This window comes from Coregonus clupeaformis, chromosome 14 (assembly GCF_020615455.1).
Source record: "Coregonus clupeaformis isolate EN_2021a chromosome 14, ASM2061545v1, whole genome shotgun sequence".
Classification (NCBI taxonomy): domain Eukaryota; kingdom Metazoa; phylum Chordata; class Actinopteri; order Salmoniformes; family Salmonidae; genus Coregonus; species Coregonus clupeaformis.
In genome coordinates this window covers 31,456,758-31,479,422 of record NC_059205.1, presented here as the reverse complement: position 1 = coordinate 31,479,422, position 22,665 = coordinate 31,456,758, and the positions used below count along the sequence as shown (strand labels likewise).

At 44.4% G+C, this 22,665-nt stretch overlaps 1 pseudogene; it reads right to left on the bottom strand.

The window, feature by feature from the left end:
* Positions 1-6,272: 6,272 nt before the first annotated feature.
* LOC121581323 lies at positions 6,273-22,524 on the bottom strand (annotated as a pseudogene).
* Between the last annotated feature and the right edge of the window lie 141 nt (positions 22,525-22,665).

The window sequence follows — 22,665 nt, the reverse complement described above, 5'->3', positions numbered from 1 at the left end:
CATTGCATAAAAAAATGCTTTGAGGGAGGCGGACTAATCTAGTGTTGTTACAGAAACACACTGAGACACACTGTCCAAAAACAGCAGGTGCACAACAGTACACACAATGGGATATATAATAAACAGTTACATAAGACAGATGCTGCAATGTCATAACATGAAGGGAGCCCCCCATCTGTCAGGCTAGGGTTCCCAAACCACTGAGCTATTTGTTCAGTGCACTGCTCACAGTGTGCCAAATGCCTATCTACAGTGTATAGTGCTGTACAGATCCCATACCTCTGTTTTATCAAGATATCCCCATCCTTGCAATGAAAACTATCCAACTTGTGAAAAGGGGGGCCTTTTCCACATAGTAATGCTTGCCTCAGACTTTGGAAGCCATGCATTTTGTATTAGCCAACATACTCAATATTTACAGTGAGGCAGCTTCAAAATCATTCACTGCTGGGATCTTCGTCTCACATTACTCTTCAACACTACCACACATACAGGCAGCCCAATCCCATGTGTTGAGCTCAGTAATTGAATCAAATGTGACATTTAGCTGAAGCACAAAATGTTCCAGGAGATAATACACCCAGCCAGTAGAGGTGTGACAGTTACCAGTAGTATCAGAGATGTGATCAGGATAACATTAGGGAAAATGCATATTGACTTGGGGTGATTTCAATAAAAGATTGGAATGTCTACCCTGGCCATTTCAGGACAATGAAAACTGTACTGTACGTGAAGAGGAGACAAGGACGTCTACTGTGGAACTATAGTGCATTCAGAAAGTATTCAGACCCCTTGACTTTTTCCACATTTTGTTACGTTACAGCCTTATTCTAAAATGGATTCAATTGTATTTCCCTCCTCACCAATCTACACACAAAGCAAAAACAGTTTTCTATAAATTTTGCAAATGTATTAAAAATAAAAAACTGAAATATCACATTAACATAAGTATTCAAACCCTTTACTCAGTACTTTGTTGAAGCACCTTTGGCAGCGATTACAGCCATGAGTCTTCTTAGGTATGTCGCTACAAGCTTGGCACACCTGTATTTGGGGAGTTTCTCCCATTGTTCTCTGCAGATCCTCTCAAGCTCTGTCAGGTTGGATGGGGAGTGTCGCTGCACAGCTATTTTCAGGTCTCTCCAGAGCTGTTTGATCGGGTTCAAGTCCGGTCCCTGACTGGGCCACTCAAGAACTTTCAGAGACTTGTCCCGAAGCCACTCCTGCGTTGTCTTGGCTGTGTGCTTAGGATCATTGTACCATTGGAAGGTGAACCTTTGCCCCAATCTGAGGTCCTGAGCGCTCTGGAGCAGGTTTTCATCAAGGATCTCTCTGTACTTTGCTCCGTTGATCTTTCTCTCGATCCTAACTAATCTCAGAGTCCCTGCTGCTGAGAAACATCCCCACAGCATGATGCTGCCACTACCATGCTTCACCGTAGGGATGGGGCCAGGTTTCCTCCAGACGTGACGCTCTGCATTCAGGCCAAAGAGTTCAATCTTGGTTTCACCAGACCAGACAATCTTGTTTCTCATGGTCTGAGAGTCCTTTAGGTGCCTTTTGGCAAACTCCAAGCGGGCTGTCATGTGCCTCTTACTGAGGAGTGGCTTCCGTCTGGCCACTCTACCAGAAAGGCCTGATTGGTGGAGTACTGTAGAGATGGTTGTCCTTCTGGAAGGCTCTCCCATCTCCAGAGAGGAACTCTGGAGCTCTGTCAGAGTGACCATCAGGTTCTTGGTCAACTCCCTGACCAAGGTCCTTCTCCCCCGATTGCTCAGTTTGGCCGGGCGGCCAGCTCTAGGAAGAGTCTTGGTGTTTCAAACTTCTTCCATTTAAGAATGATGGAGGCCACTGTGTTCTTGGCTTGGTTTTTGCTCTGACATGCACTGTCAACTGTGGGACCTTATATAGACAGGTGTGTGCCTTTCCAAATCATGTCCAATCAATTGAATTTACCACAGATGGACTACAATCAAGTTATAGAAACATCTCCAGGATGATCAATGGAAACAGGATGCACCTGAGCTCAATTTCGAGTCTCATAGCAAAGGGTCTGAATACGTATGTAAATAAGGTATTTCGGTTTTTTAATATATTTTCAAACATTTCTAAAAACCTGTTTTCACTTTGTCATTATGTGGTATTGAGTGTAGATTGATGAGGACTTTTTATATATTTAATCCATTTTAGAATAAGGCTGTAACTTAACTAAATGTGTAAAGAGGTCTGAATATTTTCCGAATGCACTGTAAATACAATGACATTCCCTGGGGAGTTATTCTTGGTGGCTGGATGGCAACTGTCTGGCAGCAGAGTATTGGGATTATGATAGGGTGATTAAAGAGGGAACCCATTCCCTGCTGCCATAAAAGTCCTTAACTACTGATGGACAGTGCACTCCCCTATATCTGCACTGTATCACAACACCTGATGCTATAATAAGCCACATGCTCTATCCATAGTTACCTCGGAGCGCAGCGTCCTTTCTCCCCCACTGACCCAAATTGGGTGATCTCCAAGGTTTCATAGGCTACCCACGCAACCAGTGGCGTGTCCAAGGGGCGGCCCAGGGTGGCAACGACCCCCCCTGAAATCTGATTGGCCAACCCAGTGCCCTCTCCCCAGAAATTCTGAGATCTGATAGGTAATCTCTGAATATATAGATAATTTTGACCAAGACGCGCACCAACAGCAAGACTCATCAATATCACAGGAGAAAGCACCCGAGCGAGCGAAACAGCACCTCTCTGTCTTAGTATGTGTAGCCAATGTATCTAATGCTGTCTGGCCAAAAATAGTATGTCAAGCGCATGCACACATAGGAGGTCCTGTTAAAACAATTTTGACCCCCCCGAATGTCACGGTATAATTTGGATGGCATTTTCAAGGGAATTTACTGCTGTATGCTAATACCCTTACTGTATATACAGTAAAATCCTGACCTTGAATGCAAACACTGTAACAAGACTTTTGGAATTGATTTATGATTTATTTGAACAGGGAAACGTACCAAACCTAAGCTGAAGCATTTAATGCATTAAACTATCATAATTATATTGAAGGTTCAAAATGTTATGGCCCCCCTAAACTGGGTCTGTGTCCCACCTTGGCCACCCCATTCAAAATATTCTGGACACGCCACTGCATGCAAAGCCCATTTGACAGGCGCTACTCTTACTGCCCGGCCACGTGATGACCAACATACCTTTTCTTCCTCTAACAAACACACTCTAAAGGGAGAAGAAGTGAAATCACTTATTTTTTTAGGAAACACATTGAGGAAATTCATAAAGAGCTAATGAGTAATGAACTGCTAATGTCTCCAAGTCCCCCCCTACCTAGCCCTTCACCCGAGTTGTCAAAACCCACCGCTGATTTGTGACCTTGTGTTTACCATTGTGACAACTTTGACACTACTGTCCCAGTCCAGTTCCAAAATGGAGGTGTCTCATTTCATCAATCAACAGAAGGGCTGGCTGTACAAACATGGGTACCTGGTGGGTATGAGAGAACAATTTCAGCAGGCATCTCTGTACTGTCACACAGTGTCCTGCAATTTCATTTGACGTTAATAATGACGCTACTAGTTCAAAACATGATAGCCTCAGTTAGCTTGTCTAGCCACCCCATAGTAAATCTCTGTGATATCAAGACATGATGCCAGGTGTTAACAGACGCTATTAAACTGTACTGTTACTCACTGATTTGTACTGCTCTAGATGCCTCTCAGAGAGAGAGACAGAAAGAGGGAGAGATAGAGAGATAACTGTAGGCTTCTGTCTTTTGCTCTTCCAAATCACCCATTTACCTTAATGTTTATATCCATTACGTCAAAGACATCACACCCTATACTCGCCAACTACAGTATACAAATGAGGCCAGTTGAGGGGCTATCCTCCATATTTAGTTCAGTTGCACTGTTACATAGCGGGGATACCACATATCATGTATACTAAACAAAAATATAGACTTCAATGATTTTACTGAGTTACAGTTCATATCAGGAAATCAGTCAATTGAAATAAATTCAATAGGCCCTAATCTATGGATTTCACGACTGGGCAAGGGCACAGCCTGGCATGTTGCGTTTATATTTTTGTTCAGTATACATTGCATTCGGAAAGTATTCAGACCCATTCGCTTTTTCCAAAGTTTTCTTAAATGGAAGAAGTTTAGAACCACTAAGACTCTTCCTAGAGCTGGCTGCCCGGGCCAAACTGAGCAATTGGGGGAGAAGGGCCTTGGTCGGGAAGGTGACCAAGAACCCGATTATCACTCTGACAGAGCTCCAGAGTTCCTCTGTGGAGATGGGAGAACCTTCCAGAAGGACAAGCATCCCTGCAACACTCCACCAATCAGGCCATTATGGTAGAGTGGCCAGACGGAAGCCACTCCTCAGTAAAAGGCACATGATAGCCCGCTTGGAGTTTGCCAAAAGGCACCTGAAGGACTCTCAGACCATGAGAAACAAGATTCTCTGGTCTGATGAAAATTCTAAAAAACGGTTTTTGCTTTGTCATAATGGGGCATTGTGTGTAGATTGATGTGTACATATGTTTTGTAATCAATTTTAGAATAAGGCTGTAACGTAACAAAATGTGGAAAACGTGAAGGGGTCTGAATAATTTCCGAATGCATTGTACATGATCTGTATACATGACCCACTGGGGAGCCAGGCCCAGCCAATCAGAATGACTTTATCCCCACAAAGGGGCTTTATTACAGACAGAAATGCGCCTCAGCACCCCCTCAGACAATCCCACAGGTGAAGAAGCCGGATGTGGAGGTCCTGGGCTGGCGTGGTTACACGTGGTCTGCGGTTGTGCGGCCGGTTGGATGTACTGCCAAATTCTCTAAAACAAAGTTGGAGGCGGCTTATGGTAGAGAAACTAACATTCAATTATCTGGCAACAGCTCTGGTGGACATTCCTGCAGTCAGCATGCCAATTGCACGCTCCCTCAAAACTTGTGACATCTATGACATTGTGTTTTGTGACAAAACTGCACATATTAGAGTGGCCTTATATTGTTCCCAGCACAAGGTGCACCTGTGTAATGATCATGCTGTTTAATCAGCTTCTTGATATGCCACACCTGTCAGGTGGATGGATTATCTTGGCAATGGAGAAATGCTCACTAACAGGGATGTAAACAAATTTGTGCTCAAAATTTGTTTGAGAGAAATAAAGCATTTTGTGAGTATGGACAATTTCTGGGATCTTTTATTTCAGCTCATGAAACATGGGACCAACACTTTACATGTTGCGTTCATATTTTTGTTCAGTATAGTTCATTACATCACATGCAATCCATCATGGGTCCATATCTACTTCAAGCTCTAACCGCTCTAGGAAAAATGAATGGACACAGAATTGTTTCATTTTCAGTGTGTACATATATATTTTAAACATGCTTATCTTGTCCCCTAAATATTTTGTATACATTTAAGTTAGTGTTGAAAGTGAAAAATGCTGGGGCATCTATGCTGGGGCATCTACAACTATCACAGAATTGCACATGGTCATATTAAGTGTAAAGGGTCCAATGCCTAAGGCCTTCTCATATCTTACTAATGTGCTGACAAGTATCGATGGGCTATGTTCTACTTCAAACTTGTATCCAATGGAACATCACGTCTGTGCCAGAACTGTAGGGTTTCATACCGTTTTAAAGCTACAGTAACAGCATGCCATCCTGAATGAACAAACTGAAATACTCAACAACAAAAAAGCACATTTCAAAGCCATGCCTTCTAGCTACAGTCCTAGGTCACATGACCCAGGTGCTGCATGCTGTTCCGAGCTTTGTGAGATAGCAATAAGTAGAATTTTCACAACACCCATTGGCATAAAGCAGTCTCCACACTTCTCCTATTTACAAGACATCAAAAAGCCTTCTTCTCTACCTGCACGTTGGATGTAATGGATTCTGTGGGCTTCCTCCTGTAGCAGAGGAAATCCCAGAGCCTGTGCCAGAGGTACGAAGCCATCAGAAACATACTGCTCACTAGCCAAATGTCCCTGCCTTTGAAGAAGTTATCCATGGCCTTATCCACTCTCCGCTTTGTCTATAATCTCAGTGTCCAACGGGGTCCTCTCGATGCTCAGAGAGAGGATTCAGAAGCTTCAGAGAGGAAGGTTAAGACGGATAGCAGTATGCTGATTAGGAGAGAGAGATTGTCCAGTGTCCAGGGTAAGGAATGCCCAAACACTACTACACAATTATCTCTGCTCCACCACTCAAATTTTGTAAACTCTGTCAACCCCCACTCCTCAGCCCATCAGCTCCATGGGGTTCAAAGGACAGGCGGGTTTGTCCTGCTGACAAAAGAGTGACAGGTGCCAGCAAAGGGGGTCTAAGAGACAGACCTACTGAGAGGTTGGTGCTAAGTATGTCAGCATACATAAGAGATTGGTTTGCAAGGGCAAAATCCCTGGTTGTCATAGTAGAGATGATGATAATAGCACAAGGGAATGATTGATAGTGATGAGGTGGAAAACGATACAGTTACATATCGGGATATTATTTTTGACGATATATCGTATCGACAATATTGCAATATTATTTTTGCGCTAGTTGGCTGTACCTGCACCAAACCTCTAGTATTTTTCCTTCATAGCTTGTTCTCCATCTTCTTTTTAAATAGATTCCACCATCAACTGTACTCACTAAAGTGTTGGCTGTCTCTGGTGAAACAGAGGTACTGCTCTAAAATCCTTTTATACTGTAGACTTGTAAACCATACCACTGGTCTTTGACTACTTATAATTTAGAATGCAGATCAGGGTAACGTGGGATAACAAGCCACACACCACCCCCTGTAAATATCACAGAAACCACTTTACCAAAACTAAAGTAAAAAATAAAATAGAAAAGTAACACAATAAAATAACAATAACGAGGCTATATACAGGGGGTACCGGTACCGAGTCAATGTGCGGGGTTACAGGTTAGTCGAGGTAATTTCTAGATGTAGGTAGGGGTAAAGTGACTATGCATAGCAAATAAACAGCGAGTAGCAGCAGTGTAAAAACAAAAAAAGGGGGGGGGGGAACAGTCTATGACTTCGGTGACTGGAGTCTTTGACAATTTTTTGGGCCTTCCTCTGAGTGGATTCGGCTATTTCATCCACACCCGTTGCTGATGTTGCAGGTGTATAAAATCAAGCACACAGCCATGCAATCTCCATAGACAAACCTTGGCAGTAGAATGACCTTACTGAAGAGCTCAGTGACTTTCAACATGGAACTGTCATAGGATGCCACCTTTCCAACAAGTCAGTTTGTCAAATTTCAGCCCTGCTCTAGAGTTCTCATCTATATTATTCGTAGCCGTCTATTTACCACCACAAACCGATGCTGGCACTAAGACCGCAATCAACGAGCTGTATAAGGCCATAAGCAAACAAGAAAATGCTCATCCAGAAGTGGCGCTCCTAGTGGCCGGGGACTTTAATGCAGGCAAACTTAAATCTGTTTTACCTCATTTCTACAAGCATGTCACATGTGCAACCAGAGGAGAAAAAAAAACTCTAGACCACCTTTACTCCACACACAGAGACGCGTACAAAGCTCTCCCTCACCCTCTATTTGGCAAATCTGACCATAATTCTATCCTCCTGATTCCTGCTTACAAGCACAAACTAAAGCAGGAAGTACCAGTGACTCGTTCAATATGGAAGTGGTCAGATGATGCGGATGCTACGCTACAGGACTGTTTTGCTAGCACAGACTGGAATATGTTCCGTGATTCATCCAATGGCATTGAGAGGTATACCACCTCAGTCACCAGCTTCTCAATAAGTGCATCGACGACGTCATCCCCACAGTGACCGTACGTACATATGCCAACCAGAAGCCATGGATTACAGGCAACAGCCGCACCGAGCTAAAGGCTAGAGCTGCCAATTTCAAGGAGCAAGACTCTAATCTGGACGCTTATAATAAATCCCACTATGCCCTCAGATGAACCATCAAACAGGCAAAGCGTCAATACAGGACTAAAATTGAATCCTACTACACCGGCTCTGATGTTCGTCGGATGTGGCAGGGCTTGCAAACTATTACGGACTACAAAGGGAAACCCAGCCGCGAGCTGCCCAGCGACGTGAGCATACCAGACGAGCTAAATGCCTTTTATACTCGCTTCGAGGCAAGCAACACTGAAGCATGCATGAGAGCACCAGCTGTTCCAGACGACTGTGTGGTCACGCTCTCCGTAGCCGATGTGAGCAAGACCTTTAAACAGGTCAACATTCACAAGGCCGCAGGGCCAGACGGATTACCAGGGTGTGTACTCAGAGCATGCGCTGACCAACTGGCAAGTGTCTTCACTGACATTTTCAACCTCTCCCTGACCAAGTCTGTAATACCTACATGTTTCAAGCAGACCACCATAGTCCCTGTGCCCAAGAATGCAAAGGTAGCCTGCCTAAATGACTACCGCCCTATAGCACTCACGTCGGTAGCCATGAAGTGCTTTGAAAGGCTGGTCATGGCTCACATCAACACCATCATCCCGGAAACCCTAGACCCACTCCAATTCGCATACAGCCCCAACAGATCCACAGATGAAGCAATCTCAATCGCACTCCACACTGCCCTTTCCCACCTGGACAAAAGGAACACCTACGTGAGAATGCTGTTCATTGACTACAGCTCAGCGTTCAACACCATAGTGCCCATAAAGCTCATCACTAAGCTAAGGACCCTGGGACTAAACTCCTCTGATGCTCGTCGGATGTGGCAGGGCGTGCAAACTATTACGGACTACAAAGGGAAACCCAGCCGCTAGCTACGTGAGAATGCTGTTCATTGACTACAGCTCAGCGTTCAACACCATAGTGCCCACAAAGCTCATCACTAAGCTAAGGACCCTGGGACTAAACACCTCTGATGCTCGTCTGCAACTGGATCCTAGAATTCCTGACGGGCCGCCCCCAGGTGGTAAGGGTAGGCAACAACACATCTGCCACGCTGATCCTCAACAACGGGGCCCCTCAGGGGTACGTGCTTAGTCCTCTCCTGTACTCCCTGTTCACCCACGACTGTGTGGCCAAGCACGACTCCAACACCATCATTAAGTTTGCTGACGACACAACAGACTGATCACTGACTTTCTCTATAGGGAAACAACAACCTCTCCCTCAATCTGATCAAGACAAAGGAGATGATCGTGCACTACAGGAAAAGGAGGGCCGAACAGGCCCCCATTAACATCTACGGGGCTGTAGTGGAGCGGGTTTTAAGTTCCTTGGATCCACATCACCAACGAACTATCATGGTCCAAACACACCAAGACAGTCATGAAGAACGCACGACAACACCTTTTCCCCCTCAGGACACTGAAAAGATTTGGCATGGGTCCCCAGATCCTCAAAAAGTTCTACAGCTGCACCATCGAGAGCATCCTGACCGGTTGCATCACCGCCTGGTATGGCCACTGCTCTGCATTTGACCGTAAGGCGTTACAGAGGGTAGTGCGTACGGACCAAAACTTCACTGGGGCCAAGCTTCCTGCCATCCAGGACCTATGGGCCTATGGGCTCCAAAATTACTGGCACCTCTGACTGGCAATGCACAAACAATATTTAAAAATATATAAACAATATAATTATAGAGATAAACTCAAAATATCAACATGTGAGAAATACTGTACAATATTAATGTTCCAATGGAACCCACCAAAATCATTTATTGATTTAATTAAAAATCTATTTCCTCCAAATCAGGTTTCACAATGAATGGCACCCTTAAAGATTATTGTAAATAACATCTACCAAAATTAAACCAGGAATTAAATTCCACTTATTTAAGTTTATCTAAGTCTTAAGGAACTATATGAGCCATTATATCACTTCCTGTTTCACTAGGGTATAAAAATGAGGTAACACGCATGCAATATCATCCAACACCATGAAGAAAACAAAAGAACTGGCAGTTCAAAAGAGACAGATGGTCGTAGACCTTCATAAATCTGGTAATGGCTACAAGAAGATCCACAAATGATTGAATATACCACTGAGCACTGTCAGGGCAATTATTAAAAAATTTAAAAGATATGGAACAGTTGAAAACCTCACGGGTAGAGGACGCAAATGCATTTTGCCCCCCAGGATAGGGAGGAGGATGGTGGGAGAAGCAACAAAATCCCCAAGAATCACTGTGAAAGAATTGCAGGCCTTGGTGGCGTCTTCGGGTCACCAGGTTTCAAAAAGCACCATCAGACGCCACCTCCACAACCACAGGCTCTTTGGAAGGGTTGCCAAAAGAAAGCCCTTTCTGACCCCAAGACACAGACGCAAGCGCTTGGAGTTTGCCAAATGTCATTTAAATTATGACTGGAAGAAGGTGCTCTGGTCAGATGTGACCAAAATTGAACGTTTTGGTCAGAAACAGCATCAGCATGTTTGGCGTCGAAACAGAGATGCAGGAGAGGCACCTCATACCCACGGTGAAATATGGTGGAGGGTCAGTGATGTTTTGGGGCTGTTTTAATTCCAAAGGTCCAGGGGCACTGGTTAAGATTGATGTAGTACCGTGTAGCTCAGTTGGTAGAGCATGGCGCTTGCAACGCCAGGGTTGTGGGTTCGATTCCCACAGGGGGCCAGTATGAATGCACTCACTAACTGTAAGTCGCTCTGGATAAGAGCGTCTGCTAAATGACTAAAATGGCCTGTACCTGACTGTAATGGCATTATGAATTCCACCAAGTATCAGGCAATTTTGGCTGACAATCTGGTTGCCTCTGCCAGAAGGCTGGGACTTGGCCTTAGGTGGTCTTTCCAACAAGACAATGACCCAAAACATACCTCAAGATCCACACAGAAATGGTTCTGTGATAACAGAATCAATGTTCTGCCATGGCCATCTCAGTCACCGGACCTCAATCCAATCGAAAATCTGTGGGCTGAGTTGAAGAGGGCAGTTGATAAACAAGGCACTTAACCGTAATTGCTCCTGTAAGTCGCTCTGGATAAGAGCGTCTGCTAAATGACTAAAAAATTTTAAATAAGGGCAAACCAAAGAATGTGAAGGATCTTGAAAGGATCTGCATAGAAGAACGGTCCAAAATCCAAATGTGTTCCTTAACCTTGTCAAATATTACAGGAAAAGACTCCATGCTGTTATCCTTGCCATAGGTGGTTGCACTAAGTACTAAATGAGGAGTGCCAATAATAATGAAACCTTGATTTTGGTGACATTAATTTTGTATTAAATAATTGTATGATTTTGGTTGGTTCCATTGAAACATTAATAAAGTACAGTATTTCTCACATGTTGGTATTTTGAGTTTCTCTATAATTATATTGTTAATATTTTTTTAAGTATTGTTTGTGCATTGTCAGTCAGGGGTGCCAGTAATTTTGGAGCCCACTGTACTAGGCGGTGTCAGAGGAAGGCCCAAAAAATTGTCAAAGACTCCAGTCACCCAAGTCATAGACCATTCTCTCTGCTACCGCACGGCAAGCGGTACCGGAGCGCCAAGTCTAGGTCCAAAAGGCTCCTTAACAGCTTCTACCCCCAAGCTATAAGACTGCTGAACAATTAATCAAATGGAAACCCAGACTATTTACATTGACCCCCCCCCCCCCTTTTGTTTTTACACTGCTGCTACTCGCTGTTTATTAGCTATGCATAGTCACTTCACCACTACCTACATGTACAAATTACCTCAACTAACCTGTACCCCCACACATTGACTCGGTACCGGTACCGCCTGTATACAGCCTCGTTATTGTTATTTAATTTTATTGTGTTACTTTTTATTTTATTTTTGACTTGAGTTTATTTAGTAAATATTTTCTTAACTCTATTTCTTGAACTGCATTGTTGGTTAAGGGCTTGTAAGTAAGCATTTCACGGTAAGGTCTACACCTGTTGTATTCGGCGCATGTGACAAATAAAACTTGATTTGATTTGACTTGGAAAAAACGCCCCTTTAAAAAAAATTACATTTAATTAAATAACAAAAGAAGTGTAAACTGTAGCCACTTATTTCCCTTCATAGTTTGTTTGCCTAAGCAACTTTCAGTCCCTCCTACAGCCCAACATTTTTGACAAGGCCTACCCTTAAGACCCCCCCAGCCCACATACACACACACACACACATATACATCACATTCTTTCCCTTCTTTGAGCCCACCCCTCTCTTTATTCAAGTTTTTGTTTAGTCTGATGCTTAGTTTTGACTCCTGTTTTTTCTTTTTCTTTTTCTACAACTGGAAAGTGACTTTGGGTCTTTGAAAAGCGCTATATAAGTCCCATGTATTATTATTATTATGACCATCATCCACATACCTAATTTGTACCAATCTTTGCTTTTTTGTGACAGCAATTGGACATTTAAGGGGATCTGGTTACCCCATGTTACCCTACTGCACAAATTCGTTCTATGCCACTTGTCATAGAAAAGCATCCACTGTAAAACAAAATCTATATTATAATTTTTTGGAATGCTGCATAATGGTTTCTTATCAAGTCCAAACTTGAGTGCAGCAGAGCAGGGTGTTGAGTCAAAATAATGGCTTCTTTTTCAATGTTGAGAGAGATTCGACCCTGTGGCTGAAACACTGACTGCATCTTGGTTCTGTTCTTTAATTCCATAGATGTATGGTTCTGTGGTTCGAGTTAGAGCCCCCTCTTGGGGAACTCAGTAGACTAGAGCTCAGTAGACTCCTCGAGGACCCCCAGCCCATCCATGTATTTGAACTATTCAAGAGCTGCCACACCTGATTCAATTAGTCAACTAGTTATCAAGCTGTTGATGAAGTGAAACAAGTTAGCTAGTTCAGGGCAACAACAAAATTGTGAAACGGCTGGGGGTCCCCGAGGAGAGGTTTGAAAATCACTGAACGAGAGATTGGCGCATGCTGCAGTGAAGGGACTATGACACTAGATGGTGCCAGTCAACCATGAAATATCATGCCTACCTCCTGAAAATCTCCCTCCAGCTGGATGTGCTTCAGCTCCCAGAAGCAACGCATGGTCTCCACCCTCTCCAGGTAGTAGAAGAATACCAGCATGGCTATGTTGTTCTGGCTGTCAGTGCGCTGGCGGACCACCTTCAGCTTGGCCACCTTGGCTGGGGGAGACACCCAACCACAGTGGGCATTCTCTGTCCTCTGCAGGGGACCTCTGGTGCCTGTCTCTCATGGCTGCTGGGCCTCTTGTCTGAGCTGAAGTGAGAGAAAATACACAGACATGCATGTAGTTGCAACAGACTATGTTGCTCCTGACAAGAGATGTTGATATACATTTGGATAATGGGAAAAATAAGAGTGTATTTATTTCACCTGTTCCTCATTGCATCTAGCCCAGAAGCCCACTACCTGCAGAGCTATAAACTACAAATCCCATAATCATGCTTTAAAAAATGTGACACCCCTAAACTGACGACACATGTGAACTCAATAAATATGAAGTGAAATTGTAAAAGCGATACCTACAATAATAAATATCAAAGAGAACACCTGGCGAGGTCAAGTTTAGCGGGAAAGAAAACATGGCGAGCAGCGAAGTGGCAGGTAGAGTTGCAGACACAGTACAATGTCCCGTTTGTTCTAAGGATTTCGCAGCGTCAAAAATCAATGCCCATCTGGGCAGATGTTTGATGAATAATGACACTTGTCCAAGATCAACCAGTAAAGACGAGAGCGGACCTCATCTCAAGAAATCTCGCAATTCTGGCAAAACTTATTCTGTTAAAAAGTAGTCCCACTGTCAAGACAGACTCATCGGATGCAAGGAAAGGTACCCAACCCGTCCTCGCGGTTTTCAGTATGTTTCAGACCAACAGAAATAAGGGTCCAGTTCAAAGTGAACGAAATGCATTTTTATCGAATAAATTGAGTGCCAGCACTGCTGTCAGTAACAGAATCAAACGTAATTCACCAGACGGGACGGAGGCAGGTGTGGGACAGTTTGGCATCGACCCCCCTGTATCGAACACACTGAAGAAAACCCTGCGTTATACAACACCTGCATGATTACTGCTTAATGTCGATAAACCACCGGCCGAAAAACTGCGACCAACTAAAATACACTGCTCAAAAAAATAAAGTGAACACTTAAAAAACACAATGTAACTCCAAGTCAATCACACTTCTGTGAAATCAAACTGTCCACTTAGGAAGCAACACTGATTGACAATACATTTCACATGCTGTTGTGCAAATGGAATAGACAACAGGTGGAAATTATAGGCAATTAGCAAGACACCCCCCAATAAAGGACTGGTTTTGCAGGTGGTGACCACAGACCACTTCTCAGTTCCTATGCTTCCTGGCTGATGTTTTGGTCACTTTTGAATGCTGGCGGTGCTTTCACTCTAGTGGTAGCATGAGACGGAGTCTACAACCCACACAAGTGGCTCAGGTAGTGCAGCTCATCCAGGATGGCACATCAATGCGAGCTGTGGCAAGAAGGTTTGCTGTGTCTGTCAGCGTAGTGTCCAGAGCATGGAGGCGCTACCAGGAGACAGGCCAGTACATCAGGAGATGTGGAGGAGGCCGTAGGAGGGCAACAACCCAGCAGCAGGACTGCTACCTCCGCCTTTGTGCAAGGAGGAGCAGGAGGAGCACTGCCAGAGCCCTGCAAAATGACCTCCAGCAGGCCACAAATGTGCATGTGTCTACTCAAACTGTCAGAAACAGACTCCATGAGGGTGGTATGAGGGCCCGACGTCCACAGGTGGGGGTTGTGCTTACAGCCCAACACCGTGCAGGACGTTTGGCATTTGCCAGAGAACACCAAGATTGGCAAATCGCCACTGGCGCCCTGTTTTGCAGGTTTTCCTACTTACAAAGCATGTAGAGGTCTGTACTTTTTATCATAAGTACACTTCAACTGTGAGAGACGGAATCTAAAACAAAAATCTAGAAAATCACATTGTATGATTTTTAAGTAATTAATTTGCATTTTATTGCATGACATAAGTATTTAATCACCTACCAACCAGGAAGAATTCCGGCACTCACAGACCTGTTAGTTTTTCTTGAAGAAGCCCTCCTGTTCTCCACTCATTACCTGTATTAACTGCACCTGATTGAACTTGTTACCTATATAAAAGACACCTGTCCACACACTCAATCAAACAGACTCCAACCTCTCCACAATGGCCAAGACCAGAGAGCTGTGTAAGGACATCAGGGATACAATTGTAGACCTGCACAAGGTTGGTATGGGCTACAGGACAATAGGCAAGCAGCTTGGTGAGAAGGCAACAACTGTTGGCGCAATTATTAGAAAATTGAAGAAGTTCAAGATGACGGTCAATCACCCTCGGTCTGGGGCTCCATGCAAGATCTCACCTCGTGGGGCATCAATGATCATGAGGAAGGTGAGGGATCAGCCCAGAACTACACGGCAGGACCTGGTCAATGACCTGAAGAGAGCTGGGACCACATCTCAAAGAAAACCATTAGTAACACACTACGCCGTCATGGATTAAAATCCTGCAGCGCACGCAAGGTTCCCCTGCTCAAGCCAGCGCATGTCCAGGCCCGTCTGAAGTTTGCCAATGACCATCTGGATGATCCAGACGTGGAATGGGAGAAGGTCATGTGGTCTGATGAGACAAAAATAGAGCTTTTTGGTCTAAACTCCACTCGCCGTGTTTGGAGGAAGAAGAAGGATGAGTACAACCCCAAGAACACCATCCCAACCGTGAAGCATGGAGGTGGAAACATCATTCTTTGGGGATACTTTTCTGCAAAGGGGACAGGACAACTGCACTGTATTGAGGGGAGGATGGATGGGGCCATGTATCGCGAGATCTTGGCCAACAACCTCCTTCCCTCAGTAAGAGCATTGAAGATGGGTCGTGGCTGGGTCTTCCAGCATGACAACGACCCGAAACACACAGCCAGGCCAACTAAGGAGTGGCTCTGTAAGAAGCATCTCAAGGTCCTGGAGTGGCCTAGCCAGTCTCCAGACCTGAACCCAATAGAAAATCTTTGGAGGGAGCTGAAAGTCGTATTGCCCAGCGACAGCCCCGAAACCTAAAGGATCTGGAGAAGGTCTGTATGGAGGAGTGGGCCAAAATCCCTGCTGCAGTGTGTGCAAACCTGGTCAAGACCTACAGGAAACGTATGATCTCTGTAATTGCAAACAAAGGTTTCTCTACCAAATATTAAATTCTGCTTTTCTGATGTATCAAATACTTATGTCATGCAATAAAATGCAAATTAATTACTTAAAAATCATACAATGTGATTTTCTGGATTTTTGTTTTAGATTCCATCTCTCACAGTTGAAGTGTACCTATGATCAAAAGTACAGACCTCTACATGCTTTGTAAGTAGGAAAACCTGCAAAATCGGCAGTGTATCAAATACTTGTTCTCCCCACTGTATATACACTGAACAAAAATATAATCGCAACATGCAACAATTTCAAAAATTTGACTGTGTTACTTCATATAAGGAAATCAGTCTACGGGCTACAAGTACAACCTGCCTTCGGTGCCCGTGTGGAGCAGGACTACCTGCATGAGGAGCTCCAGGGCATGGACTCCTTCACCTGGAACCCCTCTGGCCCATAACCTCTGACCTTTGAGGTTGACCCATGACCTCCGGCATATTTCAAGGTTACTGTGAGGGTTATTAGGCTAAAGCTTCTATATTTGTCTGACAATGCTGCTGGACCTAATATGAATCGAACACGAACTAAGACCAATTTTGAGTTCAGTGAAGTTATCACTTTGTTAAATAAATAAATGTAATATTGTATTGTATATTGTTACCATAAAAACATTTTTATTCTCTCACATAACAGTATGATGATATATTTTGTCCAATAGACTGTTAGAAGCAAACGTTAGAGGAACAGTAATTACCACATTTTATTATAATGCATTTGATCATGTAGTACTCTAGGTCATTATACAGTGCCTTGCAAAAGTATTCATCCCCCTTGGCGTTTTTTCCTATTTTGTTGCATTACAACCTGTACCACCTACCATCTCTGCCCTGACAGTTCGGTGGCCCACCTGAGTCACCCTGGGGAGACACAAGAAGACCAGGGTGGAGGAGATGGGGGAAAAAAGCAACTAGCCACATTGGAAATAATAAAAAATATTCTGAAGGTAGTGCATACACAAAACACGACAAACATGCACTGTACACACATGCGTTCCCTCACACACACACCCACACAGACATGCACTCATCCACACACACACATATACATTAATTGGGGGGGGCAATGCAAATAGTCTGGGTAGGCGTTTGATTAGATGTTCAGTAGTCTTATGACTTGGGGGTAGAAGCTGTTTAGAAGCCTATTGGACCTGCATCGCAGTGCTAGCTGTGCCACTAGAGATCCTGAGCAGTTGCCATACCAGGCAGTGATGCAACCAGTCAGGATGCTCTCGATGGTACAGCTGTAGAACCTTTTGAGGATCTGAGGACCCATGCCAAATCTTTTCAGTCTCTTCAGGGGGAATAGGTTTTGTCGTGCCCTCTTCGCGACTGTCTTGGTGTGCTTGGACCATGTTAGTTTGTTGGTGATGTGGACACCAAGGAACTTGAGGCTCTCAACCTGCTCCACTACATGAGAATGGGGGCTTACTCGGTCCTCTTCTTTTTCCTGTAGTCCACAATAATCTCCTTTATCTTGATCATGTTGTGGGAGAGGTTGTTGTCCTGGACCACACGGCCAGGTCTCTGATCTCCTCCCTATAGGCTGTCTCATCGTTGTCGGTGATCAGGCCTACCACTGTTGTGTCATCGGCAAACTTAATGATGGTGTTGGAGTCGTGCCTGGCCATGTAGTCATGGGTGAACAGGGAGTACCGGAGGAGACTGAGCACGCACCCATGAGGGGCCCCCGTGTTGAGGATCAGCGTGGCGGATGTGTTGTTACCTACCCTAACCACCTGGCGGTGGCCCGTAAGGAAGTCCAGGATCCAGTTGCAGAAGGAGGTGTTTAGTCCCAGGATCCTTAGCTTAGTGATGAGCTTTGAGGGCACTATGGTGTTGAACGCTCAGCTGTAGTCAATGAATAGCATTCTCAAATAGGTGTTCCTTTTGTCCAGGTGTGAAAGGGCAGTGTAAAGCGCAATAGAGATAGCATAATCTGCGGATCTGTTGGGGCGGTATGCAAATTGGAGTGGGTCTAGGGTTTCTGGGATAATGGTGTTGATGTGAGCCATGACCAGCCTTTCAAAGCACTCCATGGCTACAGACGTGAGTGCTACGGGTCGGTAGTCATTTAGGCAGGTTACCTTAGTGTTCTTGGGCACAGGGACTATGGGGGTCTGCTTGAAACGGTGTAGGACAATTTGATCTTAGTCCTGTATTGACGCTTTGCCTGTTTGATGGTTCATCGGAGGGCATAGCGGTATTTCTTATAAGCTTCCGGGTTATAGTCCCGCTCCTTGAAAGCAGCAGCTCTACCCTTTAGCTCAGTGCGGATTTGCCTGTAATCCATGGCTTCTGGTTGGGGTATGTACGTACAGTCACTGTGGGGACGACGTCGTCGATACACTTATTGATGAAGCCAGTGACTGATGTGGTGTACTCCTCAATGCCATCGGAAGAATCCCGGAACATATTCCAGTCTGTGCATTAGTAAATGTTTATTCTACTGAGCCATTTACTTTATGTTCATATTCTTATATTTTATTATGTCTTATTGTTGTTGCATTGTCGAGAAGGGACATGCAAGTAAGCATTTCGTTGGACGGTGTATACCATGTGTATCCTGTACATACGACTAATAAAACTTGAAACTAGAATGCATCCATCTTTGACCATTCGAGTTTGGTGACCACTACTCACATGACAGGCGGACTTGCTCTCTCCACCAGCGCAGATCATGGTGGTCTTTGCAGAGCTGCCCCACCAGTCACTACGGCTACAGACACTGTGCTCCACCACAGGAAGCAGGGCCTGCTGCAGCTGGTTGGCTGCGGGACCACCAGCTGAGAGAGGGAGAGTGCGAGAGAGAGAATGAACAACTAAAATAAACAACACTATATAATCATGTAGCCCTATATGTTTTCCATCAGAATGTGTTGTATCTACATTGTGACATTAGATGCCTACATAATGCCTAATAAAGTGAGACAACAGTAAAAGTAAACAAACAGTATTTGACATGGGCTGCATTGAGTGTCTTACTGTAGAGGCGCCCCCAGCCGGTGACATAGCAGGGCCGGTTGTGGGTAAGGATGGCACCACTCTCTGGAAGGCAGGCCAGCTGGACCTTGTCTGATCACAGCTTCAGGAGGGCAATGTCGTTCCTGAAAGTAACAGGAAAAAGCAAACACCAAAGGAAAAGGGCAACACTGTCAGGGCAAGAGTTTCTTATAACTGACTTTGACCATCTGTTATGTTACAGCCCATGTTTAAACAGCAAAGGTAGATGATAACAGTAGGCTACACATCATGTTCTGTCCTGTCGCTGGCCCTCTCTCTTTGCAACGTTTGCAGACCAATTTTTATTAGAACCTGTTTTGTACTATATTTCTGGGCAGACCATGAAGGCCTTACCTACATGAGACACAGTTACCGTTCCAGTCAGGATGAAGGATCATCTTGTCCACCATGATGGACTGCTCATAGCCCTCCTCTGCTAAATCCTTCTCCCTCCAATCTCCTGATTCTGCCTCCTCAACCCTCCTCTCCTCCCTCTCTGAATCTTTTGACTCTCAATGTCCCATATCCTCCCGGCCGGCTCGGTCCTCCCCTCCTGCTCCGTGGCTTGACGATTCATTGCGAGCTCACAGAACAGGGCTCTGGGCAGCCGAGCGGAAATGGAAGAAAACTAGACTCCCTGTGGTCCTGTCATCTTTCCACTCCCTCCTCTCTACATTCTCTTCCTCCGTTTCTGCTGCTAAAGCCACTTTCTACCACTCTAAATTTCAAGCCTCTGCCTCTAACCCTAGGAAGCTCTTTGCCACCTTCTCCTCCCTGCTGTATCCTCCTCCTCCTCCCCCTCCCTCCTCCCTCTCTGTGGATGACTTCATCAACCAATTTGAAAAGAAGGTTGACGACATCCGATCCTCATTTATTAAGTCAAATGACACCGCTGGTCCTGCACACACTTCCCTACCCTATGCTTTTACTTATTTCTCCCCTCTCTCTCTAGATGAAATCTTGCGACTTGTGACGGCCGCCCGCCCAACAACCTGCCCGCTTGACCCTATGCCCTCCTCTCTTCTCCAGACCATTTCCGGAGACCTTCTCCCTTACCTCACCTCGCTCATCAACTCATCCTTGTCCGCTGGCTATGTCCCTTCCATCTTCAAGAAAGCGAGAGTTGCACCCCTCCTCAAAAAACCTACACAGTAAACCCCTATAACTCATCCAGAACGGTGCAGCCCATCTGGTGTTCAACCTTCCCAAGTTCTCTCACGTCACCCCGCTCCTCCGCACACTCCACTGGCTTCCAGTTGAAGCTTGCATCTGCTACAAGACCATGGTGCTTGCCTACGGAGCTGTGAGGGGAACGGCACCTCCTTACCTTCAGGCTCTGATCAGTCCCTACACCCAAACGAGGGCATTGCGTTCTTCCACCTCTGGCCTGCTGGTCCCCCTACCTCTGCGGAAGCACAGTTCCCGCTCAGCCCAGTCAAAACTGTTCGCTGCTCTGGCACCCCAATGGTGGAACAAGCTCCCTCACGACGCCAGGACAGCGGAGTCACTGACCACCTTCCGGAGACACTTGAAACCCTACATCTTTAAGGAATACCTGGGATAGTATAAAAGTAATCCTTCTATCCCCCCCCCCCCACTACCCCACCCCCACAAAAATATTTTAAAAAATAAAACATTAAAAAAAAATATTAATAAATAAATGAAATAAAAAATAATAATATTAAAAAACTAATAAAAAATGAAAATGAAAGATAAAAAATAAATAAAGAAAAATGGAGTAGAAAAAAAAGAGGGAAAAAAAACGAAAAGATATGAAAAAAAACGAAATTTACGAAACAAAAACAAAAAAAATTGTAAAGTCGTTGTCCCACTGGCTATCATAAGGTGAATGCACCAATTTGTAAGTCACTCTGGATAAGAGCGTCTGCTAAATGACGTAAATGTAAATGTTAATGTCATGCTCTGCCAAGTCCACTCTGTATGTGTGGAACCTGGATCAGATCAGAGGGAAGCACACAGGTGAAAAAGATGCAGAAATACAGGTGAAGTAACCTGGTCGGCCCAGATCTGTTTGTGCTATAAAGCCAATTCCCAACAGCCTTAGTTCTCTATACAGCACAAACAGGCCTGGGGCGACTAGGCTACAGGTGAAGATAATGTTTCTTTTACTCCTCTGACGAGTGCAGCCTTTGGTCTTACAGTGCCACATGCTGGCAGTGCAGAAAGAGTATCAGTGTTTGTTATGCCCTAGTTTGGTGATGGCTGAGGAGTAGGTAAGAGAGAGCTTCTCAGGGAACATTATGGGAAAAGTTTTTGGCAGGGTTTCATAGAGCAGCAGGATAGCCTATATATAAAGGTGTCAATCTTTTTCTGTCATACCCCAGACCTATTTACTTATTGGATGCCTATTATGATACAATATTTGATAGAAATCATACAGCTAGTTTCATGGCATGTTGTATGCTGGACACATAATGCAGTGAGCAGCCGTCATGACCCAGTTATCAGCAATGAGCGTACCTCCGCAGGTGAGGAAGAACGACTCCAGAGAAACCTAAGAATAAGTGGCTAACCCATACATGGGTCTAAACAGTAACATATTTGTGTGTGTGTGTGTGTGCATGTGCATGTGTGTGTGAGTCTATCCTTACATATTAATTAACCAGGAATGAAAACTATGCATTATGCCTGTCACAACCCGCTGTGCTCTCATCGGATAAGTTACAAATCGAAAAACAGGCAGGTCACTAATCAGCAATTCAGGTCATATAAAGGGACTTGTAGGTCAAAATATGTGGTATAATTAGTTCATGACTGGGGCCATTTGAAATGATGCTAAAATACTGTATGTGTCTATGTCTCCAAAAACGTATGTTACAACAAGTACCATTTGTCTATTTACAGTACAATACTTTTTATTGTAAACAATTTATAATAACTCATTAACAACACAATCAATTTAAGTTTATCATTACGCTGTATTCTTATTCATACTGGAATTCCCAGTCTTACCTGCCATGGCCAGCTGTAGGGCCGAGCTTCTGCCCCGTTCTACCCCGTTCACAACCCTGCAGCATCACAAAATACCGTCCGCTCAGGTTCATTATAGGTAATGAGAAACTCCACATATGCCCTATCTTATGAGCTACAATTCCATGTTCTGAAAACCACATAGGATTCTATCATATCAGTGACCCTTTTTTTTAATTTTTCTGTTATAGCTTTTTGAATAAGCAATTTAAAAGATAATTATAATGCACACTCACCTGCAGTGACTGCTAGCACCAAAACATTTCTCAATTCTCCTTCACCTCAAGCCAAGGGCATATTGTATGAGCTCATAGACCATTATATACCCAGAACAACCTCTTATCACTAGGCCTGCCTGGGATCAGACCACCCACTCTCCAGCTGCTGATCATTTTGTGACAGGTGGCATTGAAAAACGATTGACATCACACAGTAATTATTTTATTTTATAATAATTGCATGTAGGCATTTATGCATTTAAAGACAATTGTGATGCATCATTCATTATTCAGGAACTATTATACACAAGTAGT